The 16,908-nt window shown below is 39.4% G+C and overlaps 1 long non-coding RNA gene across 4 annotated transcripts in view; it reads left to right on the top strand.

Moving 5' to 3' along the window:
- The first annotated feature begins 1,784 nt into the window (after positions 1 to 1,784).
- The window catches only part of LOC127483710 (uncharacterized), a 56,982-nt gene continuing 41,858 nt past the window's right edge, over positions 1,785 to 16,908 (top strand). The window contains exons 1-3 of one of the 4 annotated variants that reach the window (XR_011380467.1): positions 1,785 to 5,565; positions 5,741 to 5,911; positions 10,264 to 11,754. This is a non-coding gene — a long non-coding RNA (uncharacterized lncRNA). Of the gene's footprint in view, positions 5,566 to 5,740; positions 11,755 to 16,908 lie in introns of all 4 variants that reach the window. The other 3 variants (XR_011380466.1, XR_011380468.1, XR_007910223.2) reach the window with 3 other exon arrangements.

Here is a 16,908-nt window from a genome sequence, read left to right as displayed (position 1 = left end):
TTTTATGACAAATCATTAGGCATCCCCTTATCCTATTGATTTGACTCCCCTTACTTTTTTGGTTTCCTAATCTTAAAAATTTTTAAAGAGATCTGTTTTTATTTAGTCAATATTGTAAAAATGTTGTATTGACATGTTTAAATTTCTAGAACCCTCAGTTCTTTACAGATGGAATAAATGACTGATCTTATTATTTACAAAACTGTCTTGAATTTTATGGAGGTTTTGTTGAAAAATAAAGTTTACATTTTTATTTTTGTCTAATTCCATTTATCACTAATCTTTTGAACTCTCTTCTGTATTTATATCTATTTGAATTTCCTCTTTACAAATTGCCTGTTCATTCTTATAATTCATTATCTGTTGATCTGTTTTTAAATTGATTCATGAAAATTCTATGCATGTATTTTTACAATAAAATTTTGTTATATTTTGTTGATTTTTATGTATTGCAAATATCTCCTCCAGATCTAAAGTCTGTCCTCTAACTTTGGACATTATATACTGTATCACAGCACTTTTAAATTTTGATGTACTCTAATCTGGCTATGTTCTCTTTTATAGTTTGTGCTTTTTCTAATTCTTTTCAGATCTCAGGGGTGTGATGGTATTTTTTATATGCCCTCTATTAGGCCTTTGAATTTCATGCTCAGTTGTCCTAGCATTAACTATTAAATTTTCCATTCTTTCCTCACTGATTGCAATATCATCTTTGTCATATATCTGTGTGCATCTTTTTCTAAGCTTTACAGTTTATTGAGTGACCTATTTATTCTTCCCGATAACAATGACCCACTGTTTTTTTCTTTAATATTTTTTATTTATTTATTTGAAAGTCAGAACTAGAGAGAGAGAGAGAGAGAGAGAGAGAGAGAGAAATGACAGAGAGGTCTTCCGTTTGCTTCCCCAGGTGGCCACAATGCCCAGCTGAAACCAAGAGCCAGTAGCTTTATCCAAACACTTAGGCTATCTTCCTCTGCTTTTTCCCTGGCCATCAGCAGGGAGCTGGATCAGAAGTAAAGCAACCAGGACATGAATTGGTGGTCATACTTAATCACTATAATTTCATAGTTTTGGTAGATGGGAGAGCCCACCTGGTTAGCTGGTAGGATATTTCCTTGCAACTTTTTCTCCTCCTCTATTTTCGTTTTCAAAATTGTCCTAGCAACTTTTTTATTTTTAAAGATTTACTTATTTGAAAGAATTACGGGGAGGGGGGAAAGATAGGAGAGAGAGAGAGAGGGGGAGAGAGAGAGAGAGAAAGAGATCTTCTATCCACTGCTTTTACTCCCCAGATGGTTCCCAAATGGCCACAATGGTCAGGGCTGGGTCAGGCCAAAGCCAGGAGCCAGGAGCCAGGAGCCAGGAGCCAGGAGCCAGGAGCCAGGAGCCAGAAGTTTCTCCCTGCACGTGGGTGCATCCTTTGCTGCTTTTCCAGGCACACCAGCAGAGGGCTGTATCGAAAGTGGAGCAGCTGGGACTCAAACCGTCCTCCAAGGGTGCTGGGGCTGCATATGGCGGCTTAACTCTCTGTACCACAGTGCTAGCCCTGTCCTGGCAATTCTTGACTTTATACTTCATAGTGAATTTTAATTTGTTTGTTAATTTCTTTGAGGATTAAATAAACATTTTTTGCATTGAATTTATAATTTTGAATTATAAAAATTATAATTTGCATCAAATTTATAATTTTGAGGAATTGCCTCTTTTAAATTTCAAAATTCCTGTCAAAATATAGTAATCAATAGTTTTATTAGAGCTTTTATTTCATTAATAAAGTCATAGAATTTCCCCATAAATACCTTCACATATTTATTGTATTTATTCCTTGATCTTTTAATTTTTGTTTCCATCATATATGTTGTGTTAGAAATTATTACTAAATGTTGCTGGATGACGGGCAGGTGACAATGGGATGAGGAAAATAGCCTTGATGCCTTTGCATTAATTGTTTTAAATATTTATTTATTTATTTGAAAGGTAGAGTTACAGAAAGGCAGAGAGAAAGAGAGAGAGAGAGAGAGAAAGAGAGAGAAAGAGAGAAAGGTCTTCCATCCTCTGGTTCACTCCCCAAATGGCTGCAATGGATGGAGCTGTGCCAATCTGAAGGCAGGAGACAGGAGCTTGTTCCCAGTCTCCCACACAGGTTTTGGGGGCCAAGGACTTGGATCATCCTCCACTGCTTCCCCAGGCCATAGCTGGGAGCTGGATTGGAAGAAGAGCAGCTGGAACTTGAACCAGCACCCACATGGGATGCTGGCACTGTAGGCAGTATCTTTACCTGCTATGCCACAGCGCTGACCCCACATGAGATGGAGAACACCTGTAATGAGATGTAGTAGTGATAGTGGACAGGGAGGGTATTATAGTGATATTTGGGAGGTTGAATCTACAAGACTTGGAGACTTCTATCATTTTGGATCGAGATTACTAGAAGAGTCTGTAATTTAGTCAAAAGGTTGGGAACATATGATTTAAATTGTAGAAACTATTTTTATAATAAGTGAAGTGTTGTCTTTTAAGGGAGACAGATTGTATAAGTAATAATGATAATAGTGATAGCAACTTCTACAATCATATTGAGATATAGGTTAGTGTGGCATTATTCCCTTTAGCAATGGATCCTTGACTATGTGAATCTCTTTCATTTCCCTTCCTTACTATTTTTTAAAAAGATTTTATTTATTTATTTGAGAGGTAGAGTTATAGACAGAGAGAGGGTGAGACAGAGAGAAAGGTCTTCCATCGGCTGGTTCACTCCCCAAATGGCCACAGTGGCCAGAGTTGGGCTGATCCAAAGCCAGGAGTTTCTTCTGGGTCTCTCACATGTGTGCAGTGGCCTAAGCACTTTTACAAGCCACAGGCAGATAGCTGGATTGGAAGAGGAGCAGCTGAGACTGGAACTGGTGCCCTTATGGGATGCTGGCGCTGCTGGCAGACTAGCCTACTATGCCCCAGTGCCAGCACCACCTTTTCTAAATCTAAATGTAAACACCTTAGTCTGGTTTCCCTATAATAAAGAGGCTGCAGCAAAACTGATTCACTAATTCTACTTTGGGAAATGTGATCCAGGACATCAAGATTGAGGGGAAAGAGGGAAAAGATGCAAGGAAGAAGAGAAAGCAAATAAGAGCTAATTTCATCAAACAGACCACGGATTCATACGCAGACTCCTTCAAGATGCCCAGATTCTAATCATGGGCCTCTTTGGAGGTGGAGGAAGGAGGGAGATGGGTTTTCTTTCAGCATCTTCAGATCTTTCCCTACATTGGTAAAAATTCAATTTGGGTCTAAATTCTCCCTGCACTTCTGGGTTGTGCTATCTGCCTGCTTTGGGCAGCCTTTGGGGAAGTCATGTGGCATCTGGCATGGTTTCATCTGAACCTAGAAATTGTGAGAGAAGCCGCTGGGGCTCCTTCCTTGGTAGCCCTGAGGAAGGCTCCTTGCTAATGCTCTCCTGGATGAGGCAGGCAGTGGTGTTAGGAGAGGAGGAGATATGCTGGTATCATAGCTGGGTTCTTCTTGAACAGGCATCTGAGAACCAGATGACGCTGCAAAAGTGCATACACTGACTGATAGTGTAACTGTAGGATAGCTAACTGATATGGTTTTCATGAAGTAAAACAACTTTTGGTTTCTCTATAGCATGAAAAGTGAAAATTATATACTAACCATTAGACTTGCAAGGACTTGAATGGCATTAGGAACAGTGAATGGGCTGTGCTTGATCTATATGGGTTTTATCATCAAAACTAAAGTGCCCTTTACTGGAGGTTTTGCAAGCCTTTGCCATAAATTTTCTAAGAGATTGTGACTGTTTATTGGGCATTTAGTTTGTCATGGTGTTAGATTGACCAGGCAGTTGCTCATGTTGGAATTTGTAGGTTATGATTTGATAAATTAGATGACTGAAGCTACATAGGGAGTAAGTTTGTGTTTGGCTTTTCTTTGATAATTCACTGGAAAACTGTGAATAATAATATTGCATATAAAAAAGACAAGGATGGATAAAAGTAGAAGGGAATAAATTTTCTCTGTAAATGGCAAACAGCCATGAATCTCTTATTAAATTTTACAGGCAGGGTGCCTGTAACTCTGAGTGTGAATTCTTACTGTAAGGAAAATTTATACCAGATACGGATGTGTTCCAAGGCAACCAAACAGAGCTGAAATGTTTTTACATCGTGACCATGTTTTTGGAGTGGGGTCTAGGGAGCAGGGTCAAGAGTAAAATGTGAAGCCCTTATTGAAATTTTTAATCATGTATTGGTTGTAAGCAATGGAGCTAAATTTGGCTAATTTGAGAGAGAAATTATTTGTTGAAAGGACACTGAGATAGAGAACTAGTCTTGGGACTCCATGGATGGGAACAACCCAAATCATGCTGTAGACCTAGCTCAGTGGGGACATTGCTGTCACTGCTGCTAGGAACTACAGCTTGCTTTGTTGACATCACTAACAATGGACTCTAGAAGCTGCCATCAACTCTGCTGTCCCTAATACCTAAAAATTTGATTTTTTTCGACATCCAACTCCATTATTATAGATAATTTATTCCTTCTGTGCCTCACGAGACAAGGGGAATGCAACTGCCTTGGCCAGCAGGGTCTGTCATGGGATTTGGTGGGTGCAGGGAGATTAGGGTCATCCAAATCTGTCGACTCCCCCTCCCCCATTCCATAGCCCAGGTTTGTTCTGTCCTGATCAGTGCTTTTACTTTCACATAAGTGATCTCAGTGGGCTGTGACTTCAACTGACATTATAACTTAGAAACCTGCAGGATCAAAGTTTGAGTTTGATTTTCAGTTATCTCAGCCCTGCGGCTGAAAGCGATAAGAGATTCTTTTAGCAGCCAGAGAAACATGGGATTTCACTTCATGCCTCTAGCCAAGAATTTGTGATTTCAGCTTGTCATTCTTTTCCTCTAAGCAGTGTAGCACTGTTAGAACCATCCTCCATGTGCCACAGTTCTTGAATTCCTCACACCTTTTATATGCTTCTGTGGCAGTAGGCTAGGTTCTTGTTAGCTTTGCTTTCAGTAAGGACTTCTGGAAGGTGATAATTTGTGCTGTAGACTTGCAGATTCTCATCCCCTAATGCTGGCTGGATTTTCATTGTTTTATTATTTAAAACTCTAATTCCATTTTTTGAAAGCACCATTGCCTGCAGGTGAAACTGGTACCAATTTACATTTTAGTCAACGTTATTAAAGTCATTCTGGAATGTAAGCAGAAAATGAATTTAATTCATTAACTGCACAGAATCTCCAGAGCTACAGAATTAGGAACAATGCCCCAAACTGTGTCCTATGGGACACCACCACTGCTGCTGCTGAACTTGGTGCTGCACTTTGTCACGTCAGCAGCAGTAGTAGACCTTGGATTGGGTTTGCTGACACTGCTGCCACCCCAGGAATGTTATCATGCTCCAACTCCTGTTGCTGCTAGATTACATCACTCATATTCTCTTTTTCTGTGCCATTGGTTCACAATTCAAGATTTAAACTGGATGCAGCTGATTAGTTGAACCCAGATCAGTACTGCAGTTGCCGGGGCTACTAAGGAGGTGGGTATCTGGCATTTTCTTTTTTCTAATATGTGTTATGCTTTGCCACCTATCATATATCTTCCTTCATAAGGCAGAGAATCTCTAAAATATGAGGCAGATTGGCTCACTGAACATCTGTCCAACCATCTTCTAAATTAGTCTTCATCTAGGAAGTAATGAATTACTTTCCCAGGCTCCATTGCTGCTGCTGAGCTGTTCATGGTGGGGATTTGGAGCCGAGTTATCTGAGGTGGTGGCTTCATGTGGGGACACCGGATCTTCAATATGAATGAATGATAAGAAAGGTGGTTGTCCAGCGTGACGTGGAAGGACTTCTGGCTTTCAGAATCTGGAATACTAACTTGTGAGTAGGGTTGTCAGTGGCGTTCCTTAGAACATTCCCACAATGTACTGTCTCTTTTTTTCTCATGGTGTGGTTCTTGGCTCATTAATCCTGTCTATTTTCCCTCAAGCCTTGTTCTTTGCCCCTCCCTGGGATTCTATGAACTAGGTAATTTCCTTCTATAAATCCCCTTCTGCTAAAACTAGCTCAATTCTGTTCTATTGCTTGCAAGTGAAAGCCCTGCCTGATAAATGGTTTCAGGTGGTAGATGGCTCAGAAAATGACAAATACTCTCTCTGCTAAAATGTTCATGTAAAGATTGAAAGTGTTGATCTTTATTCAGTACTTGAATTTGTAAGAAAAAAGTGGTTAACATACCTGTGGATGTGTACAGCTGGTGATTGTGACAACAGAATATTCTACTATACAAGTAAATTTGTGAGTCTCAACTCCAAATGCTATTTCCTCTGGGGATGTGAATACACATTGGACCCATTGTATATGTTACAGCATTGCAATTGATAACTAGCATTTGTTTCAGGCTTACCAGAAATTGTTTTTATTTTTTATTTATTTATTCATTTATTTATTTTTCGACAGGCAGAGTGGACAGTGAGAGAGAGAGAGAGAGGGAGACAGAGAGAAAGGTCTTCCTTTTCTGTTGGTTCACCCTCCAATGGCCGCCGCGGCCGGTGTGCTGTGGCTGGCGCACCACGCTGATCCGAAGCCAGGAGCCAGGTGCTTCTCCTGGTCTCCCATGCGGGTGCAGGACCCAAGTACTTGGGCCATCCTCCACTGCACTCCCGGGCCACAGCAGAGAGCTAGACTGGAAGATGGGCAACTGGGACATAATCCAGCGCCCTGACTGGGACTAGAACCCGGTGTGCTGGCGCCACAGGTGGAGGATTAGCCTATTGAGCCGCGGCGCCAGCCACCAGAAATTGTTATATGGATTATTTTATCTTCAGAATAAACCTTGTAAAGTATTTAATATTGGCATTTCTGTCTTGTGAATGTAAGAATTAAGGTTTAGATCAGTTAAAATGCTTTCCCATGGTCACTCAGGTAGGTAGGCAGAGTGAGATTTGGACCTATATCTATCTGACTCTAGGTTTCTCTTTATGACAGTAAGCAACACACACTAGCTATTATCACTGAATATAGGTTTAATTGCTCTGCTCAGAATTAATAGCATTTGATGATGAAGTCAAGATGGAGAAGACATATTTAACAAAGAAAGCGAGAGAAACAGCATGAGTCTCCACAGGGAAGTCGTAGACTAGAAGCTAATGAGTCTCCTAGGTGGATCTCTTCTCTGTAGCATTAGGAAAATCTTTCTGGGATGGGTGATGAGTAAGTTATGCTCCTTATGTTTGAGAGACTTGCTCCTCGAGTGTGGTCCAGCGACCAGCAGCACTGGCATCATCTGGGAATTTGTTAGAAATGGTTTTATTTATGAAGCAGGAATAGCAAATGAAGGAGACTGAGTTTTCTGGATGGAACTTTTACATGTTATTGTATAATAGAGGCTTTTGTGTGTGTGTTTTAATGGAAATATTTATGTCTATAAAAGTGCAACGTAGACTAGATGTGCAATTCAATGTTTTCTGATATATTAGCCTTCTTTTTTATTTGTACTATAATATATCAAATATATTCCTATATAAGTGAAAGATCTCATTGTTTCTTTAATATTTACTAATGCCTCTATTCTTTCTAGCTTTGATATTCCTAGTAGCATCACACTCTTTACATACTGAACAGAGAATTCACATCATGGTGGTCTGGTCACCAACAATATTTTGCTTTCTCTGTTTCATATTTGTCATAAGTCTGTGTGTGGACTTTCCTTCCACCGTCCACTGAAGCTCTCATTTCAGGAGGCACCTTTTTTTTTCACTTTTATTTAATGAATATAAATTTCCAAAGTACAGAATATTGATTACAATGGCTTCCCCCCCATAACGTCCCTTGAACCCGCAACCCTCCCCTTATCCACTCCCTCTCCCCTTCCATTCACATCATGATTCATTTTCGATTCTCTTTATATACAGAAGATCAGTTCAGCATACATTAAGTAAAGATTTCAACAGTTTGCTCCCACACAGAAACATAAAGTGAAAAATACTGTTTGAGTACTAGTTATAGCATTAGATCTCAACGTACAGCACACTAAGGACAAAGATCCTACCTGAGGAGTAAGTGCACAGTGACTCCTGTTGTTGACTTAACAAATTGACACCCTTGTTTATGGCATCAGTAATCACCCTAGGCTCTTGCCATGAGCTGCCAAGGCTATGGAAGCCCCCTGAGTTCACTGACTCTGATCATTTTTAGACAAGGCCATGGTCAAAGTGGAAGTTCTCTCCTCCTTTCAGACCCTTCAGAGAAAGGTACCTCCTTCTTTGATGACCCATTCTTTCCACTGGGATCTCACTCATGGAGATCTTTCATTTAGGTTTTTTTTTTTCCCCAAGAGTGTCTTGGCTTTCCATGCCTGAAATACTCTCATGGGCATTTCAGCTGGATCCGCATGCCTTAAGGGCTGATTATGAGGCCAGAGTGCTGTTAGGACATTTGCCATTCTATGGGTCTGCTGTGTATCTCACTTCCCATGTTGGATCATTCTCTCCCTTTTTTATTCTATCAGCTAGTATTTTCAGACACTAGTCTTGTTTATGTGATCCCTTTGGTTCTTAGTCCTTTCATTACGATCAATTGTGAACAGCAATTGATCACTGGGACTAGTGAGATGGCATTGGGACATGTCACCTCGATGGGATTGAATTGGAATCCCCTGGTATGTTTCTAACTCTGCTGTTTGAGGTAAGTCAGCTTAAGCATGTCCCGAATTGCACATCTCTTCCCTCTCTTATTCCCACTCTTATATTTAACAGCGATCACTTTTCAGTAAAGTTTAAGCACTTAAGAAGAATTGTGTATTGATTACAGCATTCAACCAAAAGTATTAAGTAGAACAAACAAACAAAAATACCAAGAGGGATAACATATTAAGCTGCTCATCAACAGTCAGGGTGAGGGCTGATCAAGTCACCGTTTCTCATAGTGTTCATTTCACTTTAACAGGTTTCCTTTTTGGTGCTCAGTTAGTTGTCACCTATCAAGGAGAACAAGTGGTATTTGTCCCTTTGGGATTGGCTTATTTCACTCAACATAATGTTTTCCAAATTCCTAACAGGGATCACTTTTCAGTTAAAATTTAAACACCTAAGAATAATTGTGTATTAATTACAGAGTTCAACCAATGATACTAGAACAAAAAAAATACTAAAATGGATAAAGTATTACATTGTACATCAACCATCAGGACAAGAGCTTGAACTTTGTAATTAAGGAGGCACCTATCTATCAGTGCAGTCAGGAGAAAAGCACAGAAGCTCCTGCTGGAACCAAAATATTTTTCTACAGTACAGGTGGCTCTCATAGCCTTTACCAGATGTCTTTCCAGCGCCCTTAAGTCTTGGCATACAAGCTCTTGGGAAATCCAGTATCATCCATGACCAAGTACTGGTTGAATGGAAAATTTCCCGTTATGTGCCCAGAAAGAATGTTTAATGAAGACAAACAGTATCTATGAATGGTTTGTTGTCCCAATTGTTCTTAGGACCACAACTTACAGATAAATAATCTTCAGGCACTAAGATTGCGAAGAAAGCATTTAAAATGACACAAATCCTTAGTATTTTATTAGGACACTGTCCTCATTTTTATGGTATCATTTATTTTACTGTTAAATTATTAGGAATTATTCACCAAGATTCATTTTTCAAAAATATTTATTGTGATCTTTTTTCCCAAATCAATGGAGATATAATGTAAAATCCTTTCCTTATAAGGAAATATGACTGGGAAGGTTTCTCATGCTCATGTTTTCAAAACAAACGAAAAAACCCAGATGATAGCTATAAAGTTGATGTTGAGCTTAATTGAGCCATATCACACTGACCCTTCTAGGTTAAGACTTCTCCCTTCTCCTCGGTCCCATTACTCAACCTGCCCCTCCTTAACATCCATCCTATGGTCAACCATGCTGACCTAGATTTCCCTAACAGTCCGTGTGGTTGTAGAGCTTGTCTCCTCACCTTCTTTTTCATAAAATGCCAGTCTCCCTCATGTCCATATATATTTTTTAATAAAAGATTTGTTTACGTATTTGAAAGTTGGAGTTAGAGAGAGAGAGAGAGAGAGAGAGAGAGAGAGATTTTTTTCATTCACTAGCACTAGTTCACTCCCAAGATGGCCACAATAGTCAGGGCTAGGCCAGGCAAAAGCCAGGAACCAAGAGCTCTCAGGTCTCCCACATGCATGGCAGGGGCCCAATCACTTGCGTTATCTTCCTCTGCTTTTCCCAGGCCATCACCAGGGAGCTGGATTGGAAGTGGAGCAACTGGGACTTGAACTGGTGCCCGTGAGGGATGCTGGCATTGCAGGTGGAAGCTTTACTTGTAATGCTACAATGCTGGACCCTGGGTTTATATTTTGAATACCTTCTCACATTTCGCTTCTGAATAGAGCCTTTCCTGATTTCCTTATGGAGCACTGAGTACCCTCTCTTTGGGGCCTACCCTCTACCTCAAATCCCCTTAAAACAATCTTCACATAGATGTTGAATTAATAGTGGCAATAAAAAGAACCAAGACTATTTATTAACTCTTAAGCCAGTGATACAGGACCAGAATATCACAGGAAAGAAAATGTTTGTCTTTTGTATATGTTTATTTCCTATTCATCTATTAAGCTCAGTGGGTTCAGAGTCCATGGCTTCCTCATCTTGGAATAGCCACTGCTCTCTTCAGTGCTAATTTTGATCATCTGCTCCATGATTCAGTGTTTAGAGGTTAAATAATCAAATAATGAGTTTATTAAAAAACATCACTTCATTGGATTGGAACTCTCATCATGACCTTAGATAACCAGATTATATTGCCTTTACTGAATATCTGAGAAAATTTGTTTTATTTAAAGGCTTTATATATATTTTCTTCAAATGTCTGGATCAGGAGCATAGACACATTTGTTCCCGAATGTTTATCCTATTCTTCACTGGTGATCAATTTAGAATGTGCCTGCTCAGGCAAGAATAAACAGAGCAAATGATCTCTTTTTCCCATATGAACTCTTGAATTTCACTTTTCCCTAGAATGTACACTGCTTCATGCCAATAGAGGATTTTTTATACTATCATATAAAAAATGGATTTTCTTTTATCAAACCAATAACCTTTATATATGCATTGTTTTCTCTTACGTGCAGCTTTGAGATCAGCCTTTGTGGTGAGCTTGTCAGTGAAGGGGAGATGTAATTTGTCACAGCTTAGAGACAGAGACTGAGTAGCAGTCCTTCCATCTTTTACCAAATAAGAAAAATCGCCTTCTCTGCCCAAACAAGATGAATGTACTGGGGAAACTTACTCTTTCCTGTGATTTTCTGGCCCTGCATCACTGGTTTAAGAGTGAGGCATCTTCTTGGTTCTTTGCTTTTCATTGTTTCACAGCTCTTGGTCACTGTTTACTCAATATGCATGTAAACTTTTTCTATGGGCATTCTGGAAACTATAAAGGCATCCAGGTTTGTCTGTGGTGTTGTTATTCTCCATTTCCTGTGTTGCTTTCCTTCCTTCTGACCTCTACTTAGTGTCCTCACACCCTGACTACTCAGTCCTCCCCAGTCCTGCCTTCCCTGTTTGGCAAAGAACTCAATGACAAAATGATTCTCCTTTCTCCTCCAACTAAAAAGCTTAAGAGAAATATCTATCTGAATGAGTGCCTTTCTCCAAAGAGCTACTGTTCATTAATGGGCCAATGTCTTATTCTTCTAGGATGAAAATTAACATCGTGAAACAGGTAAGAACTTCATGTGGCACATCCATTAAGGATGTGATTCTGTGGTGGTGGTATTTCAGACATCTTGAAGGATTTTCAGTTTTGAAGCTATAATCTCTGTTCCTCGTCTTCCATGCAAGAATCTAAATGCTGTAATGGTAATTGTATTCTAGTTCCTATATTATCATAGAGATTAAGATAAATTCATTTTATTTTTATTTTTAAAGATCTATTTATTTATTTGAAAGTCAGAGTTACACACACACACACAGAAAGAGAGGGAGGGAGGGAGGGAGAGAGAGAGAGAGAGAGAGAGAGAGAGAGAGAGAGATTGAGAGATCTTCCATCTGCTGGTTTACTTCCCAAATGGCCACAACGGTTGGTGTTGGGTGAGTCTGAAGCCAGGAGCCAGGTGCTTCCTCCAGGTCTCCCACGTGGGTGCAGAGGCTCAAGTATTTGAGCTATCTTTCATTGCTTTCCCAGGCAAAATAGCGGGGAGCTGGATAGAAAGTGGAGTAGCCAGGCCTCGAACTGGTGCACAAATGGGATATTGGCATTTCAGGCAGTAGCTTAACTCACTGTTCCACAATGCCAGCCTCAACTTATTTTATTTTTAAAAGCATTTCTGACAGAATGTAAAGAACAATAGCAATAAGATTATTAACCTCTCAGTAGTTCATGGAAGCCATCATTATACATTCTAAATTATGGCGAAATCTCTGGACAGAGTATTTAAAAGTGATGCACTCAGATTCACAGAATAGTTTGCCTCAGATTACTCTCCAGAGCAGATCACCAGAGTAGACAGAATATAATTCACCATCAAAGCATTTCTGATATTATAGATATGATGATGATAAATGTAGAAGAAAATTGAGGAAAATTGATGAAGTAAAAGGATAATTTTAACTATAAAAACAGACAGCAGATGTCACTGTTGCTTTTTCATTATCCTTAACCTCACTTTTACTGGGGTTTGTTTCTAGTTAATGACATTTTTCATTTTATTTAAGAAGTCTAATAGGTTAAACAAATCCACATAGTTTAAAACCTCTGTTTTTGGTTTTATAATTATTAAGGCTATGACTGTAAACCATGCATGAATAATTATAAAGAAGATAGCTTGTATGTTTTATGTGCTGAGGTCCATTAATTTAACATAAGTTGTAAGGTAATTTTTATAATAGCCACTGTAAGATTCAGAATGAATTCTTATTAAAATGAGGTGTCAGTCACCTTGAAGATCAGTTTGTCCTGATCTTCTTTTCTTCTCTTAAATAACCAATCATATCATTTGTATTTGTAAATAGAGCACATGGAGCCAAAATTTCTCTAAGATGATGATTTCAGTTTTTATCATATTAACAGTTTCATATAATCAGTATTTGGGAAGCATCTCCAGATCAACTTTCAAACTCCTGATTTTCTTCCTCATTGCATTCTTTCTCTCCAATCAATTCAACTCTAGTTCTCCACTACAATGTTTCACTTCTTTAGGCAACTATGGAGGATGCACAAATTTCAGTTTCTCATCTCTCCATCTAATCAGTTACCAGATCATGTCGATTCTACTCTCTGTGTATTTTAAAAATCAGCCTCTGTTTTTTCACTACAAATCTTAAACTTTATAGTACACAACTGAAGTATTTTGGTACATACATGCATTTCTTTCTTTTTCTGTTTTTAAAGAGACAGAGAGAGGGCCAGCACTGTGTGGCAGAGGGTTAACGCCCTGGTCTGAAGTACTGGCATCCCATATGGACACCGGTTTGAGACCCAGCTGCTCCACTTGCAATCCTGCGCTCTGCTATGGCCTGGGAAAGCAGTAAAAGATGGCCCAAGTCCTTGGGCCCCTGCACCCGTGTGGGAGACCTGGAAGAAGCTCCTGCCTCCTGGCTTCAGATCGGTGCAGTTCCGGCTGTTGTGGCCATCTAGGTATTGAACCAGTGGATGGAAGACCTCTCTCCTCTCTCTCTCTCTCTCTCTCTCTCTCTCTCTCTGCCTCTTCTCTCTCTGTGTAACTCTGACTTTCAAATAAATAAATATATATTTTTTTTTAAAAAAGAGAGAATCAGAGAGAGAGAGAGAGAGAGAGAGAGAGAGAGAGATTCTCTATCCATGGGTTCACTCCCAGATGGCAACAGTCAGGGCTGAGCTGGGAGCTGAAGCTAGAAGCTGAGAGCTTCATCTGTGTCTCCCACATGGATGGAGTGGCCTAAGCCCTTGGGCCATCATCTGCTGCTTTTCTCAGGTCATTAACAGGGAGCTGTATCAGAAGTAGAGCAGCTGGTATGCAAACTGGCACCCATATGGGATGCTGGCATAGCAGGTGACAGCTTTACCTGCAGCATCACAATGCTGGCCCCACACATATACATTTCTACAAGAACTTGGATGATTTTTCAGTTTCATTGGGTTTCTGTTATTTCATGAAAAGGAAATGATGCAAACTTGGTTATCATGGGAAAAATGCAGTGAGAACTAGTAATAGTACAATTAGAGCTTGAAATGTTTCTTTCTCATAAAATCTAATCTTTCCCTTTTATTCAGAGGACTGCTGCTTTTCCACTGTGTCTCTGGATATGCTGAGCCTGTCTTATCTTTTATTCTATAAAATAATAAACATGAATAAAATGTTCCTAATATGTGCTTTCCATATATTTACAAGGAAACACTCAAAGAGTATTCAGATTTCCTTATTTTGTTTATAAAATTTCATTATATATTCCATGCTTTTATAAAAATATGTCACAGGTCACTATTTTCTAGAAATATTATTTTGTTTTTTAAAATTAAATTGTTGATGGGGGTATTGATAATAGGGTTCAGGGAGAGAAAAGACGTGTGCCTTCCGAACACTTTTTTGAGTTCTGTAAGTATTAGTAAGGCACTATGTGGTGCTGTATTCAAATGAACTTTAAGGAACATATTCAGGCTTTCTAGAATAAGTTATTTTCTTCACTGATAAACTGGATTGTGATGTTCTACATTTGGCTCATGTGTTGCTTAACTCAGCAAGTTTCTGAAGAGGAGTTTAGAAACAAGAGACTTAATTCACTTGTAGGAACTTTGGTGCTCAGAGGCATTATTTCTGTGGTCACACCAAAGATATATATATCTTTGTATATATATATGTATATATATATCTTTGTGTATATATATGTATATATACACACACACTACATCTTCAGTATAGAGATTGCTTTGAGACTTGACTTTATCACTTTTTAAAAGAAGATTTATTTATTTATATGAGAGGCAGAGTTATAGACACCAAGAAGCAGAGACAGAAACAGAGGTCTTCCATCCACTGGTTCACTCCCCAAATGGCTGCAACGGGCTGAAGCTGGGCCTATCTGAAGTCAGGAGCTGCAAGGTCCTTCCAGTTCTCCCATGTCAGTGCAATGGCTCAAGCACTTGATTATCTTGTACTGGTTTTCCTGGACATTAACAGGGAGCTAGATCAGAAGTGAAGAGCAGTCGAGACTTGAACTGGTGACCAGATGAGATTGCTGGTGCCACAGGCAGAGGCTTAACCCATTACACCACAGTGATGGTACCCCAACTTTGTCACTTTTAATCTCTGTTACCTTTGTTAAGAAATGTAGATTCTCATAAATACAATTTCTTTGTAAATAGATAATAATGCTATCAATATTTTACAGGACTGTTGCGAAAATTAGATGATTTGTTTTATTTTCGCTAATATATGTGTAAGGTATACCATGCATTATTCATATATATATATATATAATCATTGTCACAAATAGCAAATGTTTCCTAAACCTGTTGAACACAAGGCATTCTGTTGGTTTTGGGATTATAAAAGTACATAGTGTTCGTAGTCTTATACCCAGAAACATCACTGAAGTATATACTTACTAACAGTAACTCTGCACCTGAAATATTTAAAAATTACTTTAAAATTTGTATTAGAGTTGAATTTCAAAGGTTTCTTCACTTCCTCTTATAGTAACTCTTTGATAATCCTAACCCTTTTAACATCTAGACTAATCAAGTGGAACCACCATTTTAAGGTTTCACTTACTTTCCGTCTTTAGACTTAGACATTCAAACAACAGAGGAGAAGATGGGGTTTTGTTATTAACATGCTCTCCATTGATCTTTTGGTTGGGATGTGAATTAGTCCTGGTGAGTGGAAATAGGGCTACTCTTCATGCAACACCAGGTTAGAAAGTGAACTGTACCAAGAGTACAGTACACTTGGTAGCTCTTGGAATAACTTTCTGACAGGTTTTAGTTGCAATAAAAAATAGACTTATGACATGGAAATCAATAGTCATGTTTAGAACAGGGGTCCCAGTTGTTAGACCTTCCAGCTAGAGTGGGAAAGCTGATCATTTGTCCTGTGGTCAAATGCCCTTGTCTGTTCTTTGGGCCCCTGCCTCAACCAATACTACATAGAACTGCAGATAACTTACCTTTGTTCACTATCATTGCTTGCCAGTTCCTTCACAATTTTAGGTAATAATCTATCTGCTCTCAGGCAGCAGAAGTAAAATGATAATATATGTCCACATATGCATACATTGTTGCCTGTAATATGTTATCTCTAGTAAGAATAGCTTTCCAAACCACAATCCATATTGCTAATTTTTTAAATAATAGTCCTAAACTGGAAGTGACATAATTATCAAATATTGTATGGTTGTGAGGTGAGGGGTAGGGAATTGAATAAGTGTATAAGTGTTCCACTGAGTCATCTAAGGGGGCTAGACTTTGCTATCACCACTCTCCCAACTTCCTGACCCTGTTGATGCAGCTTAGTGAAACACCTGTGACCATGATGGCAATGATGTAGTGTCTCAAAGGCCACAGCTATTGTCCCTTCCCTCCCCTTCCCTCCCCTCCATCCCCTCCTCTCCCTTCTCCTCTCTTCCCCTCTCCCTCTCCTCCCCCTCCATTTCTCTCCCTTCCCCTTCCCGTCTTCCTTTTTTGTGTTCTCTCTCTCTCTCTTTTTTTTTTTTTTAAAGATTTTTATTTATTTATTTGACAGGTGGAGTATAGACAGTGAGAGAGAGACAGAGAGAAAGGTCTTCCTTCTGCTGGTTCACTCCCCAAATGGCCGCAACGGCCGGAGCTGCGGTGATCTGAAGCCAGGAGCCAGGTGCCTCCTCCTGGTCTCCCATGTGGGTGCAGAGGCCCAGGCACTTG

This window comes from Oryctolagus cuniculus, chromosome 12, assembly GCF_964237555.1.
Source record: "Oryctolagus cuniculus chromosome 12, mOryCun1.1, whole genome shotgun sequence".
In the NCBI taxonomy this organism is placed as follows: domain Eukaryota; kingdom Metazoa; phylum Chordata; class Mammalia; order Lagomorpha; family Leporidae; genus Oryctolagus; species Oryctolagus cuniculus.
Note: the sequence above shows the minus strand (reverse complement) of the source record. Positions and strands in the feature narration are given on the sequence as shown.